Source organism: Achroia grisella, unplaced genomic scaffold (assembly GCF_030625045.1).
Source record: "Achroia grisella isolate CSIRO2021 unplaced genomic scaffold, CSIRO_AGI_Agris_v1 utg1056, whole genome shotgun sequence".
Lineage (NCBI taxonomy): Eukaryota > Metazoa > Arthropoda > Insecta > Lepidoptera > Pyralidae > Achroia > Achroia grisella.
The window spans coordinates 375,575-393,895 of record NW_026712564.1 but is presented as its reverse complement, the minus strand read 5'-3'; the positions used below and the strand labels follow the sequence as shown (position 1 = coordinate 393,895).

Genomic DNA, 18,321 nt, shown 5'->3' with positions numbered 1-18,321 from the left:
CTGCTGTGTATAGTTAACCCACAAGCTGCTTGTGTAGAAAGATTGACAGTAAACTTTAAATAATGTTATTTTACTTCAGTCGAACAACGAGCGAACCTGCGAGACAACATATTACCACTTACAGCCACCGCTCTGCGTTCACGTTCAATATCAGCGTTATCTTTCAGGTCATCCGTAATAATATGTCCTAAATATTTAAATTTGGCTACTCTATTAATAGGCACACCATACAACATAATTGGTGGAATTGTAGGATTTTTACCACCTAAACCGAGAAATATAAATTCGCTTTTATTTGTGTTATATTTCAAGCCATGTCATGTCAATAGCTCAAATAATCCAATAAAAAAACAGATTTAAAGAGGTGTCTGAACCACTAGAGGCTGTCTTATACCTACAGTATGTACTAAATCCTCCCCTTATTTGTATAGGATTGTAAGATATTGTAGACTTGGAGGCAGTGGTTATGAAACACTATTCATCACAAGCGACCATTGTTATGATAATTCCGGAGATATTCATGCAAATATACACACATATCTGATGCACGGCGGGACGGATCCACATAATAATGTAAATGTAACATTGCAACTTTGCGAAGTTCATCTCACGTGACCTAACAATTCAAGGGTGAGGTTTTTTTTATGGATGATAATGTAATGGTGCACCCGCCTGATGATAACATGAATTTTTCAAATTCAAATTCATAATATCTTTATTCATGTAGGTCTATTACAGACTCTTATGATATGTCACATACTATACTATGATATGATACTGTCAGTTCGGAATGATTTCGAGATGAGAAGAACTGACAAGAAACTCAGCTGTATTATTTTCAAATAAATGTTGTACATGTTTACAATAATACTGATTTATTTAAATATTAAATTAATCTCAAGTATACGTATAATTCAAGAGTGAGTTTTTTTTATGGATGATAAAAAATGAAAAATACGTACCTTATACGAAATGTAAATAATTTGGTACGATACATATATACAAAGTATTCGATTGTATGTCCGCCTTTGATGTCGTCTATTCAAAACTCATTATTTGTAAAACATGTGTGCTTGTATAAACAGTGATGTTTTGACTAAATTATACAATTTGTCCAACATTAGAATATGTAAACTATACAAAATACTTTATATATACTAATTTGCAGTGGCATGTGTCCCACTAATAAATCAATAATACTGGACATACAGTATTGACGACCTCGGTGGTTTAGCACATCGCTTTACGACCGATGGTCGCGGGTTCGATTCCTCGCACGGCACAAGCATTTGTATTTGTGAGTATGATTGTTTGTATCGGTCTGGCTGTTTTCTATGTCTAATATGTATGTATTTACAAAAAATTGTATGTATGTATATTGTATATGTATCAGCTATCTAGTACCCATAACACAAGTTTTAGCTATATATATATAGTCGCGGGTTCGATTCCTCGCACAGCACAAACATTTGTATTCCTCAGGAATACAAATGTTTGTATGATTGTTTGTGTTGGTCTGGGTATTTTCTATGTATAATATGTATGTATTTACGAAAAAAAAAATGTATCTATGTATTTATATCAGTTATCTAGTACCCATAACACAAGCTTTTGCTAGCGTAATTTGGGTCTAGATGGCGCTGTGTGAATTGTCCTGAGATTATTATTATTTTTATTATAGACTAATCAGAATGACATATATTAATATATAGAATAGAATAGAATAGAAAATCATTTATTCAAATAAACTTAATTTAAGCACTTTTGAATAGTCATAACAATTTGTTTTTTATCTACCACATATATAAAAAATATGCAGGCTGAATACCCAGGACATTATATTTAATATTGTATACACCTATCACTATATAAGTACTGTATTCTGAGAATAAATTATTTGATTGATTGATTAGTTCTTTTTTTCTTCGACTGGCAACACCGACGACAGTTGTCATTTTCAGCTGGCCGTAATAATAAATAAATATGGAGATCCCGCGCTCCATCCAGAATCTATTGAAGAACCCAGAAACTTACAAACCCATTTTCGAGTACGTTGTATCAACTTTACAAGAAGTAATTTCTGAAGACAATTATTAGAAAAAAAAATAATATAAGAAAATATTACTGAAGACAATGGCTGTATGGGCTGAGTCCTTTTGCCTTTCCCTAAAAAGGGAAAAACCTAACCAAAAAAAAAAATTTTAATTGTCTCTTATAATTTCAATATTGTTATTAGTGATCTAATAGAGAAATTAGTGTCGATTGTTTGTGTACAGTTTAGTGGTGTATTACTTGCAAAAATCGACATTACAAATAGTGTACCGGCCATATGTCAAACAGTTCGTGAACAACTAAGTTTTAATCATATTGTATTCACACACTTAAACTTAAAAATGTAAAGTAATAATAAAATTATTTAAAAGAGCAACACGCAAGTTTCTTGCTCGTTCTTCTTGTGATGAGACAGCTTTCCGAATGAGCGATAGATAAAAAAAATGTAATGACTATTCGAAAGTGCTTCAATGTAAGTTTATTTGAATAAATGATTTTCTATTCTATTCTATTCTATTCTGAACCTGCATTAGCCGTATGCCAAAAGCCAGTTCCTTCCCATGAAATGAACATGAAATTTTAACTTAGTATTTACATTTCATGTCGTAGCAGTTCGAAATCTATTCACTGTATAACGTCAACTGAATTCCGCGTTATGGATATGCTGTCGCCGGGTTCTGTGACCTTTTAAAAGCGCGATATTTGTAGAGAAAGAAATATGAAGCAATTCTTCGAGCAAAAAGCCGTCCAGCGCCGGATATAGGCCCCCGGGGACAAATTTGACGTTACGATCGCTATATGACCCCCCCTCCTGACCCCCCTGACCCCCTCCCGGGCCCCACTCGTGCGGTGATAACACTAATTTATGACAATGCCACATAAAACTTTTTGATACATCGACGGTAGTTTAAAATGATCCTACATTTTGCTTGAATAGAGAAATATTTTTGTAATAAACAGTAAAGTTCTTAATCGATTCTTAAATTCCGTATATGATAATAATGTATCATTACATAGTATAAAACAAAGTCGCTGTCGCTGTCTGTCCGTCCCTATGTATGCTTAAATCTTTAAAACTACGCAACAGATTTTGAAGCGGTTTATTCTAATAGATAGAGTGATTCAACAGAAAGGTTTATATATATAATACTAGTTAAGAATAATAAAAATACTATCATTTGAAAGGTTAAACTATTAACTTTAAATTAATACTGAATTCATTTAAATCACACCAGTATTTAAGGAGCTATACCGGATTGAGTGAGGTAATGGAGTTAGGATAACATAAGGATAATGGAAAAATAATGAATGAAGAATACAAAAACCAATTAATTAATAAAAAATATATTTGGTAAATTGTTTGATATACTATCGAAATATTGTCAGCGCTATAAAATTGAAGTTTTATATACAAACGAGCTCCTCTCCCCGGCTTCGCACGGGTGTACATGTATCATATATATAAACCTTCCTCTTGAATCACTCTATCTATTAAAAGCCGCTTCAAAATCCATTGCGTACTTTTAAAGATTTAAGCGTACATAGGAACAGACAGCGACAGCGACTTTGTTTTATACTATGTAATTATTAAGATTTAATAAATTAAACAATACAAATAAGTTATTCAATTCAATATTTTAATTTCCACAGAATTTGTTTTATGGTAAATGATATTGGGATTATATTTCTAAGGTTCTTTCAAGTATTTAATGGTATTATTGTGCTTTCTATCCAAGAAATTGGGTTAAGTTACTCAAAGTTTGCTTCAACTCTGCCCATCCAGCTTGCTATTGGGATGCAGCTATCTTTTCATTCAACTAAACTCGATTTGCATCTCATTTCAAGTGCAGTTCACTCGATTGTTTGAATACTAACTTATTGTAATGAAAGCTCCAAAAAGCTGTCTCTCCATAAAGCACAGATAACATAATAAATGGTAGTATCTCATAATCAACGCGTGATGAATAAATTCAAAAAATATCTTTAGTCATGTAGGTCTATTACAGACTTATGATATGTCAAATCTACCGTCAGTTCGGAATGATTTCGAGATGAGAAGAACTGACAAGAAACTCAGCTCGTATTTTTTTCTAATAAATGTTGTACATATTTACAATAATACAGATTCATTTAAATTCAAATTTGGGAGAATAGAGTGAGACCACCAGCTTATGTTATTGCAAAAGCAAATAGTCTAATCTGTGTTCGTAACCTGAAACGACCAATCCCCACAATCAGTACCCGGTCACGAGTATGACGGATGAGCCAGCCATCATTGCACTCAACCATATTAGAGGGAGCACATCGACTCGGCCCACCACGCCGCCACAAGTTTGAACTTTATAGCGAGCATGACTGTTTCAGGTTACTCCACTAAGTTAAATTAGACTGAAAAATCTGATATCTATGTAAGATTTTACATTATTCAACCTAACCTATTTTGGATACCTATACAAACAATCACACTCGTGAATACAAATGTTTTGATGCGAGGAATCGAATCCGCGACCATTGGAAGTAAAGTGGTGTGCTAAACCACTAGACTATCGAGGCCGACAGAAAGCATTATAAAATATTAGAAACATGAAAGCGGTACTTATATGTTATTTGTTTACAAAAACGTACATTGGTGTTCAGTATTTATAATAAATTAAAAAAAAGATGTGTTTATGTACTTATATCATTTGTCCAGTACCCATAACACAAGCTCTGCTTAGCTTGAGACTAGATAGCGTTGTGTTAATTGATCTGGGTTATTATTATCTATACATATAAATAAAATTGGAGTGTCTGTTTGTAATATTGAAATAACCGTCTTTTACTACATGCATATGAATATAAATACGGTACATAAATAACATTTTTTACAATTTTTGTCTGTCTGTCTGTCTGTTTGTTCCGGCTAATCTCTGAAATGGCAAGATCGATTTTGGTAGGACTTTTATTGGCAGATGTAATAAGGAGTAACTTGGCCTACATTAATTTTAGAAAAATAAAGTTAAATTCCAGGCGGACGAAGTCGCGAGTACAGTGAGTTAGATATATAACACAACTAACAATGTCCCGCAGTTTCACCCTTAACTTGATTTTAATGAAGTAACTGCCACTGTCTCTTCGTATGACATCACAGAGCAGGTTTCAGTTTAGCATTTCTGCAGACTTTCATTTTTGAAAAATTGCAGCCTGATGGTAACCAGCCTTTAGCCTCGTTACTGACGATGTAGTCTCATATATATAGAATAGAATAGAAAATCATTTATTCAAATAAACTTAATTTAAGCACTTTTGAATAGTCATAACAATTTGTTTTTTATCTACCACTCGTTCGGAAAGCTGTCTCATCACAAGAAGAACGAGCAAGAAACTTGTGTGTTGCTCTTTTAAATAATCCTTGTAAGTTTACATTTACAAGTCGTAACGTGTGAATACAAACTACCAACAAGCACTAATTTTTTGGGTCAAATATAATCATGCAATAAGATTAAATCAGTCGTAGTGATAAGAGCAGACCAGTCCCTACAAGCAGCACTCGTTCACGAGTATGACGGATGAGCCAGCCATCACTGCGCTCGACCATATTTTAGGGAGCCCATTGACCCGGCCCACCACGCCGCCACATGTCTGGACATTTTAGTGAGCATGACTACTCATTCCACACGACCACGTCACAGCTACAAAAATTACTATATGGTAGTTACAGTATTCGCACTTTACATAAGGATGCATGCGGCAATCAATACAAAAGCCGCTACGCTATCATATATCAAGAAAGCAGTATGAAAATTAAAATTATAACGTTGTCATATATATAATATACTGTTAGCAACGAAATGAGGACAAATTCCACGATGTCCCCCATCCTGAAAGTCATCGAAGTTATTTCAAAACCAAATTCAAAAATCATTTACTCATGTAGGACATTTTAGCCGCTTATGAACGTCAAATCATTACATAGTATAAAATAAATTCTTTAAAACTACGCAACGGATTTTGAAGCGGTTTTTTTAATAGATAGAGTGATTCAAGAGGAAGGTTTATATACATAATACATGTACATCCGTGCGAAGCAGGTATAGATCCAATTGAGAAGAACTGGCAAGAAACTCAATTGAATTACTTTTTTTTAAAAGCCAGTTTATTTACAATATTTATATAGGTGTCTATGTCAAACATTAAATGAAAATCCCGTGCATGAACAACTATTGCCATGCACGATCGTCAATCAAGTAAACGTAAACGATTACTTGAAACTCACTAAAGTGAGTAATAGACTTTGCTCAGTAAATATGATTTAACAGATGTTTTGAATTTATTTAAGGGTAATTCCAATATATCCTTTGGTATCTTATTGTAAATTTTTATACCTATTGACTTTTTCTAAACCATACTTAATTCATATTATCGGTGCTTTATGGAGAGACTTCATAAACAACATCAAGCATAGACTATAAAATGTATAAATACTGCCATACAACGAACAAACCCTTCTGTTTTATACATATAGATTTATTGGTGTCGACCGATATTACACTCGTGTTGTGTAAAGTGGTTTAAGAGTACACCAGGTTTTGGAGGGTGGCTCGAGGCTCGTTCGTCAGTTTACACGCCAGTTTACTGTCAGCCGCTCGTATATTCCAAGTTTATGTTGAGGGCCTAAGACTAAGATTAATATCCCACTGACCACTCCTTCACCCCCTTCCCCAAACCCTCCAGAATCCCCGGAGTCGTTTCCACCCACGCGGCCGAAAACTAATGCAATAAAACTGTAACATTTGTCTGTTGATTCGCTTCTTGTGGCAATATACTGTAAACTATCCGTTTCTGTTCCTATTCTTAACATAGGTGTTTTTATTTACACAGCCTCCTTTTTGTGGAGTATGTGTACAAGTGTATTTTTTGTATTAATTGATGTAAGTTAGTCTTTCTTTTCTTGTAATTATAATAGCAAACTTGATTATGCTCTTGAACAGTTCAAATTCAAATTCATATAGGTCTGTTACAGACTTATGATATCTTAAATCTACCGTCAGTTCGGAATGATTTCGAGATGAGAAGAACTGACAAGAAACTCAGCTCGTATTCTTTTCAAATAAATAGAATAGAATAATAGAATAGAAAATCATTTATTCAAATAAACTTAATTTAAGCACTTTTGAATAGTCAACATTTTTTTAAATCTACCGCTTATTCGGAAAGCTGTCTCATCACAAGAAGAATAAGCAAGAAACTTGTGTGTTGCTCTTTTAAACAATCCTTGTAGGTTCACATTTTACAAGTCGAAACGTGTGAATACAAACTACCAACCAGCACTAATTTATTTAGGCTCAAATATAAAAACACAATAAGATTAAATCAGTCGTAGTGATAAGATACTGTTATACATTTTCCATGATAACCAGTGCGTCCTACCCGTTATGACTTACGGTGCCGAAACGTGGACACTGACGATACGACTGGTCCACCAACTCAAAGTCGCTCAACGAGCTATGGAGAGAGCTATGCTTGGAGTTTCTCTGAGGGATCAAATCCGTAACGAAGTAATTCGCCAGAGAACTAGGGTCACCGACATAGCTCTTCGTATTTGCAAGTTGAAGTGGCAGTGGGCTGGTCATATCTGTCGCAGAACCGATGCTCGCTGGAGTAGACGTGTTCTAGAGTGGAGACCGCGAATTGGCAAACGTAGTGTAGGACGCCCCGCAGCTAGGTGGAGCGACGACATACGTAGGGTTGCAGGTAATAACTGAAAGAGAAGGGCTGAAGATCGTGCCCAGTGGCGTGCCTTGGGAGAGGCCAATGTCCAGCAGTGGACTGCAGTGGGCTGATGATGATAATGATGATGATGTTATATATGTTTACAATAATATAGATTAATTTTTAAATTCAAATTTGGAAGAATAGTAACCACCAGCATATGTTATTGCTAAAGCAAATAGTCTAATCAGTGTAACCCGAACTATGTCACGGATGATCAACTCTCTTGCCTGAGAACTATGGTAAGATGAATACCCTGTAATTTTAAAAAAATAATAGATTAATCTTAATACAAATAAACTTGTTCGCCGTAGTTAATTCCTAGAGAGTTTGTTGTAATGAGTTGGCTGACCTGATTTCATGTTGATCCCTGTGGTATAAAAAAATAGGGGTTTTTAAGAAGGGTATATTAAGGTTTCTTAAGGGTCGGCAACGCGCACGTGACACTACTGGTGTTTCAGGCGTTCATAGGCTACGGTAACTATTTACTATCAGATCGGCCGTATGCTTGTTTGCCACCTACGTGGTATAAAAAAAAGGGGTTTTCAAGAAGGGTATATTAAGGTTTCTTAAGGGATGGCATCGCGCACAAGCCAACCATTTACCATCAGATGGACCGTATGCTTGTTTACCACCACAGTAGTATAAAAAAAACCTTTACCCCTGGTTTTTCAGGCGTCCTGAAACTACAATAACCGTATGCTTCTTTGCCCACCATCGTAGAATAGAATAGCATGACCAATTCCCGTTCACAAGTAATTCTTCTGTAATGATGATTCAGCGATCAAGCAAGGTAGACTTCGTGTAACCGGATCTTACAAAAAAACTCATCAAGCAGCAGTTAAAATATTGTTCATTATTCCGCTCTGCTTCGTTGCAGAGTTCTTGTAGTAAAAACTTACCAGTTATTTAACGGTTCAGAATCTGCACCAAGACTCTGCATTGCCGTCTTAAGTCTGCACTTTAATTTGTGCAAATTAATGCTAATACACAATTTCTAGAAGCTTGTTCAGCGCTGCTTTTTTGCTTCCATTTGGATCCAGACCTGGACCCAATTCAATCGGAATAAATTGACCTTAATTAGGTAATGTAGGTGACTCAGTTCACTTCCTTGTAACAGCACATAGTTGGCTCGCAGTAGAATTTTTATAGGAAACTACCTGACTCGTGCGACTTTGTCTGCATGTCTGTTACTTGATATTTATCATTATATTACACCCAATTTATATAATGTCTTTTTAAATTATAGCCTATTTGTTTTTCTTATGTTCGAGGAATCGAACCCGCGGAATCGGAAGTAGTAGTGCTAAACCGCTAGACCACCGAGGCTCATCATCATCATCGCAGCCCGGAAGACGTCCACTGCTGGACATAGGTCTCCTCCAAAGATCTCCACGACGATCGGTCCTGCGCTGAGCGCATAATATCAAAGCTATCATAACATTAATATACAATCCTTAAAAATCCAATCGTTAAAATGCTATATTTTAATATTATGAACTAGCTGTGCCTGCGGTTTCACCCTCATGATTTTTATAGCCTGTGTTATTCTGATGTATAAGTTATATTACTGTAAAGTTTCATCAAAATCCGTTGGCATACAAGTAGATGTTATGACGTAGGCATCCGCTAAGAAAGGATTTTGATTAATTCTACCCCCAAGGAGATAAAATATGGGATCAAAGTTTGTATGAAACTTTGTCAATTTTAAACCAATCGGGCTGAGACTTTGCACGCATAAAGCTACTGTGACAGGCATCTCCTAAGAAAGAATTAAATAAATTCCACCCCTAAGGGGATAGTTAGGGGATGAAAGTTTGTATAAATCTTTTTAGATTTTCGACTGATTGAACTGAAATTAAAGATTGGAGCTACTATGATGAAGACGTTCGCTTAAATAGGATTTTGATAAATTCAACCCCTAAGGGGATAAAATAGGGGATGAAACTTTGTATAAATCTTCTTATATTTTCGACTGATTGAACTGAAATTAAAGATTGGAGCTACTATGATGAAGACGTTCGCTTAATTAGGATTTTGATAAATTCCTCCTAAAAATCCTTTAATAAGTTTCTTGCCTTTTCAATTCGCACTAAGAAGTGGATCTAACTCAATAAGAATAAATTCAGATTTTATTAGCATATTATTAAGCTACTTGACCGCTCCTCACGATAACCTCGGTGGGTGATATGTCCCTCAGACATCAAAACATGTTTGTTCACGAGAGCAACATATAAAACTTTATGCTTATCATCATTTCATCAATTATACTCTACTAAGTATTATATGAAACGCGAATATTACATGAAAGTAAGGGTGGTCCATATATATTCTTTTCTTCTGCTTCTTTCTTCTATCATATATAGGTATATAGCTAGAAATTAATCAAAAAAATTCTTATAGTTCTATAACATACTTAAACAAGTTTCTTGCCTTTTCAATTTGGACTATAAAAAATAAGTAGACCTAAGGATAACATCCTTCAATAAGTTTCTTGCCTTTTCAATTCGCACTAAGAAGTGGACCTAATTCTATAGAAATATATTTTTTATTTGTAATATTTCATTACTGGAACTTAAAAATATTTTACAAAGTAAGGTAGTGTAACGTTAACGATAACGATAAAATAAATTCAGAATTCATTATCATATTATTCGGTTACTTTTTTTTCTTTATAATATTTCTTTACTGGAACTAAAAAATGTTATTTTACATAGTAGAGTAGTGTAACGATAATGATAATGATAAAATAAGTGTAACAATGATAACGATAACGATAAAATATATTCAGAATTCATTAGCATATTATTCGGTTACTTTTTTTTCTTTATAATATTTCTTTACTGGAACCAAAAAATATTATTTTACATAGTAGAGTAGTGTAACGATAATGATAATGATAAAATAAGTGTAACGATAATAACGATAACGATAAAATAAATTCAGAATTCATTAGCATATTATTGGGTTACTTGACCGCTCCTCACGATGACCTCGGTGGGTGGTATGTCCTTCAGACATTCAAAACATGTTTGTTCACAAGAGCAACATATAAAACTTTATGTTAATTCGAGTTGTAACGGTCAATGACGGTGAGTATTCACATATAAATGATCTTGAAATGGTCTTTACAGGGTACCAAAGTATGTCTGAAGCGTATTGTGAGGAATTTCAAAACCGATTAAATCTAAGACAGTACTAATAAAATAGCTGACCCTCGCAATGTCGTTTGCGTTTCATTTCCCCACCTTTTGTAATAGTTTTCATTGCAGCTCCGCTCCTATTGGTCGTAGCGTAATGTTATATAGCTTAAGGCCTTCCTAGATAAATGGACTATCCAACGTAAAAAGAATTTTTCAATTAGAACCAGTAGTTCCTGAGATTAGCGCGTTCAAACATACAAACTCTTCAGCTTTATGATATAAGTATGGATTCTGAAGTTTGTAAGTTTGTTATCTTTTACGACTTAAAACATAAATGGTTCTTGATGAAAATTGGCATTAAGATACCTTGTATAATGAGGGTGGCCATAGTCCAAATTATATTAAAAAAATCAATCATTTTATTGCGACTAGCAACCCTTCCCTGCTTCGCACTGACCCAATATTTGTTAACAAATTTATTTAGATAAAGATTTAGGTCATGTTTGTAAAACCCTCTTCACAAATAATAATAATCTCAGGACAATTCACACAGAGCCATCTAGTCCCAAGTTAAGCTAGCTAAAGCTTGTGTTATGGGTACTAGATAACTGATGAATACATAGATTTTTATCGTAAATACATATTATACATAGAAAACACCCAGACCGATACTGTCAAGGTGCAGGACCTGTAATTTAATTTTCGTACTCGTCAAATCGCTTTTGTTTGTACTTAATTTGGATAATAATTTTAACGGAATAACGTTTACGTCTGCACCTGTATCTAACTTAAAATCAACCAGCTGACCTCTGATATATAATTTTACTAACCAATCACTACTAAATGAACTTGTTTTAAGGTTATGAATTACCTGATCGGTGGAATCCTCCTCTACCGCACCTCAAATATTCTACACATTCTTGAGAAATGATTCATGCGGCTACACTTGTTACACTTCTGTCCATATGCAGGGCATTTGTACCTATTATGGATGCGACCACATCTATTACACTCACTGTTCGACGAAAACCGATTCGTTTTCACGCCATGAGATGAAGTCGGTACGTGACCCGACCTACGATCTGAAGGAATCCGCCGTACACCCCGGTTGGCTCTGGTTCTTGAAGATCCACGATTTATCCAGTGAATATCAGTCCGTTCCCTCCAATGTTCGTTATTATTATTCTTCACATCATGTACATGATATTCAGGATTTTTCGTTTCAATATGCTCAGCTTGCGCATGTGAAACTTCCGCCAATCTACATATGTCTACCGCCTTTTCTAATGTTAAATTATATTCACGCAATAATCTTTCTCTCATTGCTGCATCTTTTATTCCACATATTAATCTATCGCGTACAAGATCGCTACATAAATCTTTGAATTCACACTTAGCCGCCATTTTATTCAATTCAAAAACATATAGCGTAACCGTCTCCGTATCTTGCTGGTTCCGAGTGAAAAATCTATGTCGCTCTATTGTTAAATTCTTCTTAGGTAAAAAGAAATCATCAAATTTTTGAATCACCTCCTCAATAGTCTTGAATGTTTCTGTGAACTGGTCGTATATCTCACGACATTTTTCTCCAATTATATGCAACAAAATATTAATCTGTACCTTTTTTTCTTTTTTCGATAATTCACAAGCTTCGAAGTATATTAAAAATGATTTTTTCCACTTCTCCCATTCTCTGCTTAAATTTCCAGATGTGACATTTACAAGGTCATTTTCAAAAAGAAACGGTTGTGGTGGTTGTAAAACAGATTCCATTTTGCACGTAATTATTATCTTTTTTCTTCTTCTCCAATTGTATCAAAATACACTTTTACTAATTTTATTTATATATATATATTATTTTAATACCGACTGCGCCATGTCAAGGTGCAGGACCAAGGTGCTAACAGAAAGACGTTTTGATTGAGACTGTTTAATAAAGGAACATGCAATACAGTACCCACATAATATTCATAATACAATTACCCACAGATACAAACAATCATACTCATGAATACAAATGTTTGTGCCGTGCGAGGAATAGAAGCCGCGACCATCGGACGTAAAGCGGTGTGCTAAACCACTAGACCACCGAGGTCGTCGTTTCATAAAATGTAATTTTGTTTTTCAATATTGAGTAACACCACGATATTTACTTAGTGAACCAATTGTTCAATTCAAAAAACTCCAATTGTATTTACATATATGTTACATCTACACATATAAATACAATCGGTTCTCAGTGTCTGTTTGTAACATTGAAATAACCGTTTTTTACTACATGCATAAATACGGTACATACACCGAAATAACATTTTTGATTATTGTTGTCTGTCTATCTGTCTGTTTGTTGCGGCTAATCTCTGAAATGGCTGAACCGATTTTGACAGGGCTTTTATTGGCAAGTAGGATGTAATAAGGAGTAATTTAGGCTACTTTTATTTTAGAAAAATAAAGTTATTATCACGGCGACGAAATCGCGAGTACAGCTAGTGTTCAAAAAAAATATATTGTACCGGTGGCAGTTGCCGCGTGGGTGGGATATCTTCATTATCAACCCCCTAAACAAAGGATTGAAAGCAATCACTTGACAATGGTATTTAGTTCTAAACTTACCAATTAATTGTAATATTCTGTGCCGTTTGGTATTATGTCTATTGTTATTATTTCCACTTCATTAAACTAGTGATTTACCTGACTTCGCATACATGGCGGCTTGCGAGGTGGACCCTTGTAATTTGTTATCTTAATATACACTCAAATGCGGTAGTAAAGTAATACAATAACAACTTAATACAGGACAATGCACAGTGTCATCCAGACCCAAGCTAAGCAGAGCTTGTGCTAGATAACTTCATTATCATTACATAGTATAAAACAAAGTCGCTGTCGCTGTCTGTCTCTATGTATGCTTAAATCTTTAAAACTACCAAACAAATATTGAAGCGGGTTTTTTTAATAGATTCAAGAGGAAGGTTTATGGTATGTATAATATATGTACACCCGTGCGAAGCCGGGGTGAATAGCTAGTATATGTATAAATACATTATATATTATTTTGTAAATACCTACATTATATACATAGAAAACACACAGACCGATACAAACAATCATACTCATGAATACAAATGTTTGCACCGTGCGAGGAATCAAACCTCGGGACAGGCGGTCGTAATTTCCATCCGTTTGAATTGGACGGTGATCAATCGGAGAGGTACAATTTTTTTTTCGGACTACTCTAATGCTGTTGGCCGCAGATGGCCTTTACAGCTTCACCGGACGTTAGGGGGCGAGTGCAGATGGCACTCCAAACCAAGGAAGGACTTATGGAGCGGCTGAAGGCCAACTCCTGCCTGACGGATACGACTTTAGTCGGAGGGCACCACTAGGGGTTCGAACCTCGGTTTAGGCCGTCGTAATATCGATCCCCGTTTCGATCGGAGGGGATAAATAAAAATAAAATTATTATATATATATAAGGTGCAACAAAAACATCTTAACAGCGCGTTGTAGAAAGTTACACGAAAAAATACAGCGCCATCTAGTTGTATAAGTATAAAACAATATTGACTCGAACTTGTAACCATATATTAAACCGGATCATCCGTATACGGGTACAGTGCGTCTTCATTCTGGTTATTAAGTGACTCGCTCCCGAGTGTAACCTGATATCACTGTTTCTTCAAACGTTTAATTTAACGGGACATTAAACTCTCCGTCCTTTGCGATACAATGCTATGTAATAAATAAGGAATCGTACATCTATTCTACAAATAATGAGACAAAATAACAAATGTACATCCTTAATCTAAATATATATAACTCAAAGGTGACTGACGTAGTGATCTATCAGCGCACAGCCCAAACCACTGGACGGATCGGGCTGAAATTTGGCATGCAGGTAGATGTTATGACGTAGGCATCCGCTAAGAAAGGATTTTGATTAATTCTACCCCCAAGGGGATAAAATAGGGGATGAAAGTTTGTATGAAACTTTGTCAATTTTAAACCGATCGGGCTGAGATTTTGCATGCATAACGCTACTATGAAGGACGTAGGCATCCCCTAAGAAAGGATTTTTATAAATTCCACCCCTAAAGCGATAAATTAACGCGAGCGAAACTGCGGAAAAAGCTAGTAATATTATATATGTGAATGTAGTGATGGTTGTTACGTGTGTATGAGGTGTGTTTGAGGTCGTCGTCTTCGCCGGCGAGGACGGTGTCGTGTGCGTGTGTAAAAGTGTGGTCGGGACGGAACGGGTGGACTTGTAGAGCGGTTAACTACCATTATAGGGTCGTCGGGATCAATCATACATCTATTGTACAAAGAATGAGATAAAATAACAAATGTACATCTTATTTCTTAATCATTACATAGTATAAAACAAAGTCGCTGTCGCTGTCTGTCCGTCCCTGTGTATGCTTAAATCTTTAAAACTACGCAACGGATTTTGAACCGGTTTTTTTTAATAGATAGAGTGATTCAAGAGGAAGGTTTATATATATAATACATGTACACCCATGCGGAGCCGGGACGAGTAGCTAGTAACATATAAATGTGTGGCAAAATAAATTCACAGTGACAATTATAAATGATCTCAATTTAAAAGCGAAATCGTTTTATGAGGGCGTATATATACGGATTAAGAGCGATCGTTCTGTCCATCTGTCAAGATATGACTGTACTATTAGTATTGTACACTCACGTCATGTTTAATGTGTTCTTTTATATATATAATATATATATTATTGACAGCCTCGGTGGTCTAGTGGTTTAGCATACCGCTTTACTATCCGATGTTCGCGGGTTCGATTCCTCGCACGGTACAAACATTTGTATTCATGAGTATGATTGTTTGTATCAGTCTGGGTGTTTTCTATGTATATTATGTATTTATTTACAAAAAAAAAATATCCATGTATTTATATCAGTTGTCTACTACCCATAACACAAGCTCTGCTTACCTTGGGACTAGATGTCGCTGTGTGCATTGTCAAAATATATATATATATCACGGTCCTCACTACTTACATAACAATAATCTATACATATAAATAAAATTACAGTGTCCGTTTGTAATATTGAAATAACCGTTTTTTACTACATGCATATGGATATAAATACGGTATATACACCAAAATAACAATTTTTGTCTATCTGTCTGTTTGTTCCGGCTAATCTCTGAAATGGCTGGACCGATATTGACGGGACTTTTTTTGGCAGGTAACAGATGTAATAAGGAGTAACTTATGCTATATTTATTTCAGAAAAATAAAGTTAAATTCCACGCGAAAGAAGTCGCGTCTACAGCTAGTTATTAATATTATTTACTTCTTTCTTATTAATTTGTAGACGGCATCCATCTTCATATATCCAGAGATACAATGCTGGGAGGCATTTTTTTACAACGACAAAGCTTTGCTTTGTGAATTTCGCTCCAAATCATGAAGCTTTAGATGTAATAAATTAAATTAGGAGCCGGCGCGGATCCCGGCATTGTCATGCAAATTTGCACCATAACGCATCGTAATAAAGACGTCGTGGCGCGCCCCTCTCGCCAGATTATGAAAACGGTCGTAACGATGACCGCTCTGGAATATTTGCTTTTTTCTTGTACAAGAAAAAACTGTATCTTTTAAGTGCGCCGCAAACGCCCGCCGCTGCCTCCGACGCGAGATCTGGCCGGATTTTTTTCCTATTCATTTCTGTCATCAATAGGGTTGTCAAGCGACTAACTTTTTGGCTCGTGCGGAGAACAGACAGACAAAAAATGTTATTTTGGTGTATGTACCGTATTTAGAGTCATATGCATGTAAAAAACGACAGTCAGACGAAAATTGTAAAAAATGTTATTTTGGTGTATGTACCGTATTTAGAGTCATATGCATGTAAAAAACGACAGTCAGACTAAAATTGTAAAAAATATTATTTTGGTGTATGTACCGTATTTATATTCATGTAATAATAAATAAAATTGGAGTGTCTGTTTGTAATATTGAAATAACCGTTTTTTACTACATACATATGAATATAAATACGGTACATATACCAAAATAACATTTTTTACAATTTTTTCCAGTCTGTCTGTTTGTTCCGGGCAATCTCTGAAATGGCTGGACCGATTTTGACGGGACTTTTTTTGTCATGTAACTAATTTAATAAGGAGTAACTTAGGTTACTTTTATTTTAGAAAAATAAAGATATTTTCCACGCTAACGAAGTCACATCTAGTATATAATAAAATAGCACACACTTTATGTATTTTAAGTAATTGATAGCTAAATATTATTTAGTAATCAGTATTCTTTGTGTATAAGGTCTCAATGGACACATCATTGGACAAGTGACTTTCAAAGCGTAGTACTTAGCGAGATGTCCCCAGAGCATGCTGTACTGTAACGTAGGCGTGGTCACAGCGTATGCTTGTTATAACTTAATTCTCAGTCCGCTCAATATATATCTAGCCTAGTCTCATAGTTTATATATGTTCTTGACGGCATCTGTAGTTTAGCGGTTTATACCGCCTCGCTTCCGATGGTCGTTGGTTCGATACTTCGCACAGTACTAGTAGAAATATTTTTATTTATGAGTACGATTTTTGTGATAGCCTAGTCTCGTAGCTTATATATACTTGACTGCCTCGGTGGTTTAGCGGTTAAGAAAACCGCCCGATGGTCGCAGGTTCGTTCCCACGTACAGTACAAATATTTTTGTTTATGAGTACGATTTTTATACAGTTCTGGGGGTTTCCCCATTTTTATTCAGGATTATTTATATTTATTATTGTAATTATTGATTTAAAATTTAAAGTAACAATAAAATTATTTAAAAGAGCAACACCCAAGTTTCTTGCTCGTTCTTCTTGTGATGATACAGCTTACCGAATGAGCGGTAGATTAAAAAAATGTGATGACTATTCAAAAGTGCTTCAATGTAAGTTTATTTGGCTAAATTATTTTCTATTCTATTCTGACGGTTTTCTATGTATTGTGTATTTTTTTATGTTCTTGTAGTAAGACGATGCTACGACATATCGTAGCGGCCGCGTAGTTATGAATCGTAGCACTAGTGTAGAACTGCTACGCAGTATGCGTTTACCTGTAAAAATACTCTTATTACCATTTCTTAAAGTTTGAATTTATATTGATGTAACTGGGTACCGATGGAGGGTATATGTGATGAATTCAGTAAAAATTATTGACAATGGTAATACCAATGCTTAACTACATGGTAGATTAACAAAACTCTTACATTAAAAATACTTTCCCTCTTTTGCCCAACATATTTAACTTACTATAATTGAATCATTTTGTTTTCGTTGTAAACTGGTGTTATTTATTTTGTACTAGCTGATGTATAAGTTACTAGTTTTTGG

At 35.0% G+C, this 18,321-nt stretch overlaps 1 protein-coding gene across 1 annotated transcript in view; it reads left to right on the top strand.

Annotated features, from left to right (window-relative positions):
- The window catches only part of LOC131848742 (zwei Ig domain protein zig-8-like), a 560,844-nt gene that overhangs the window by 393,028 nt on the left and 149,495 nt on the right, over positions 1-18,321 (top strand). The window lies entirely within an intron of this gene.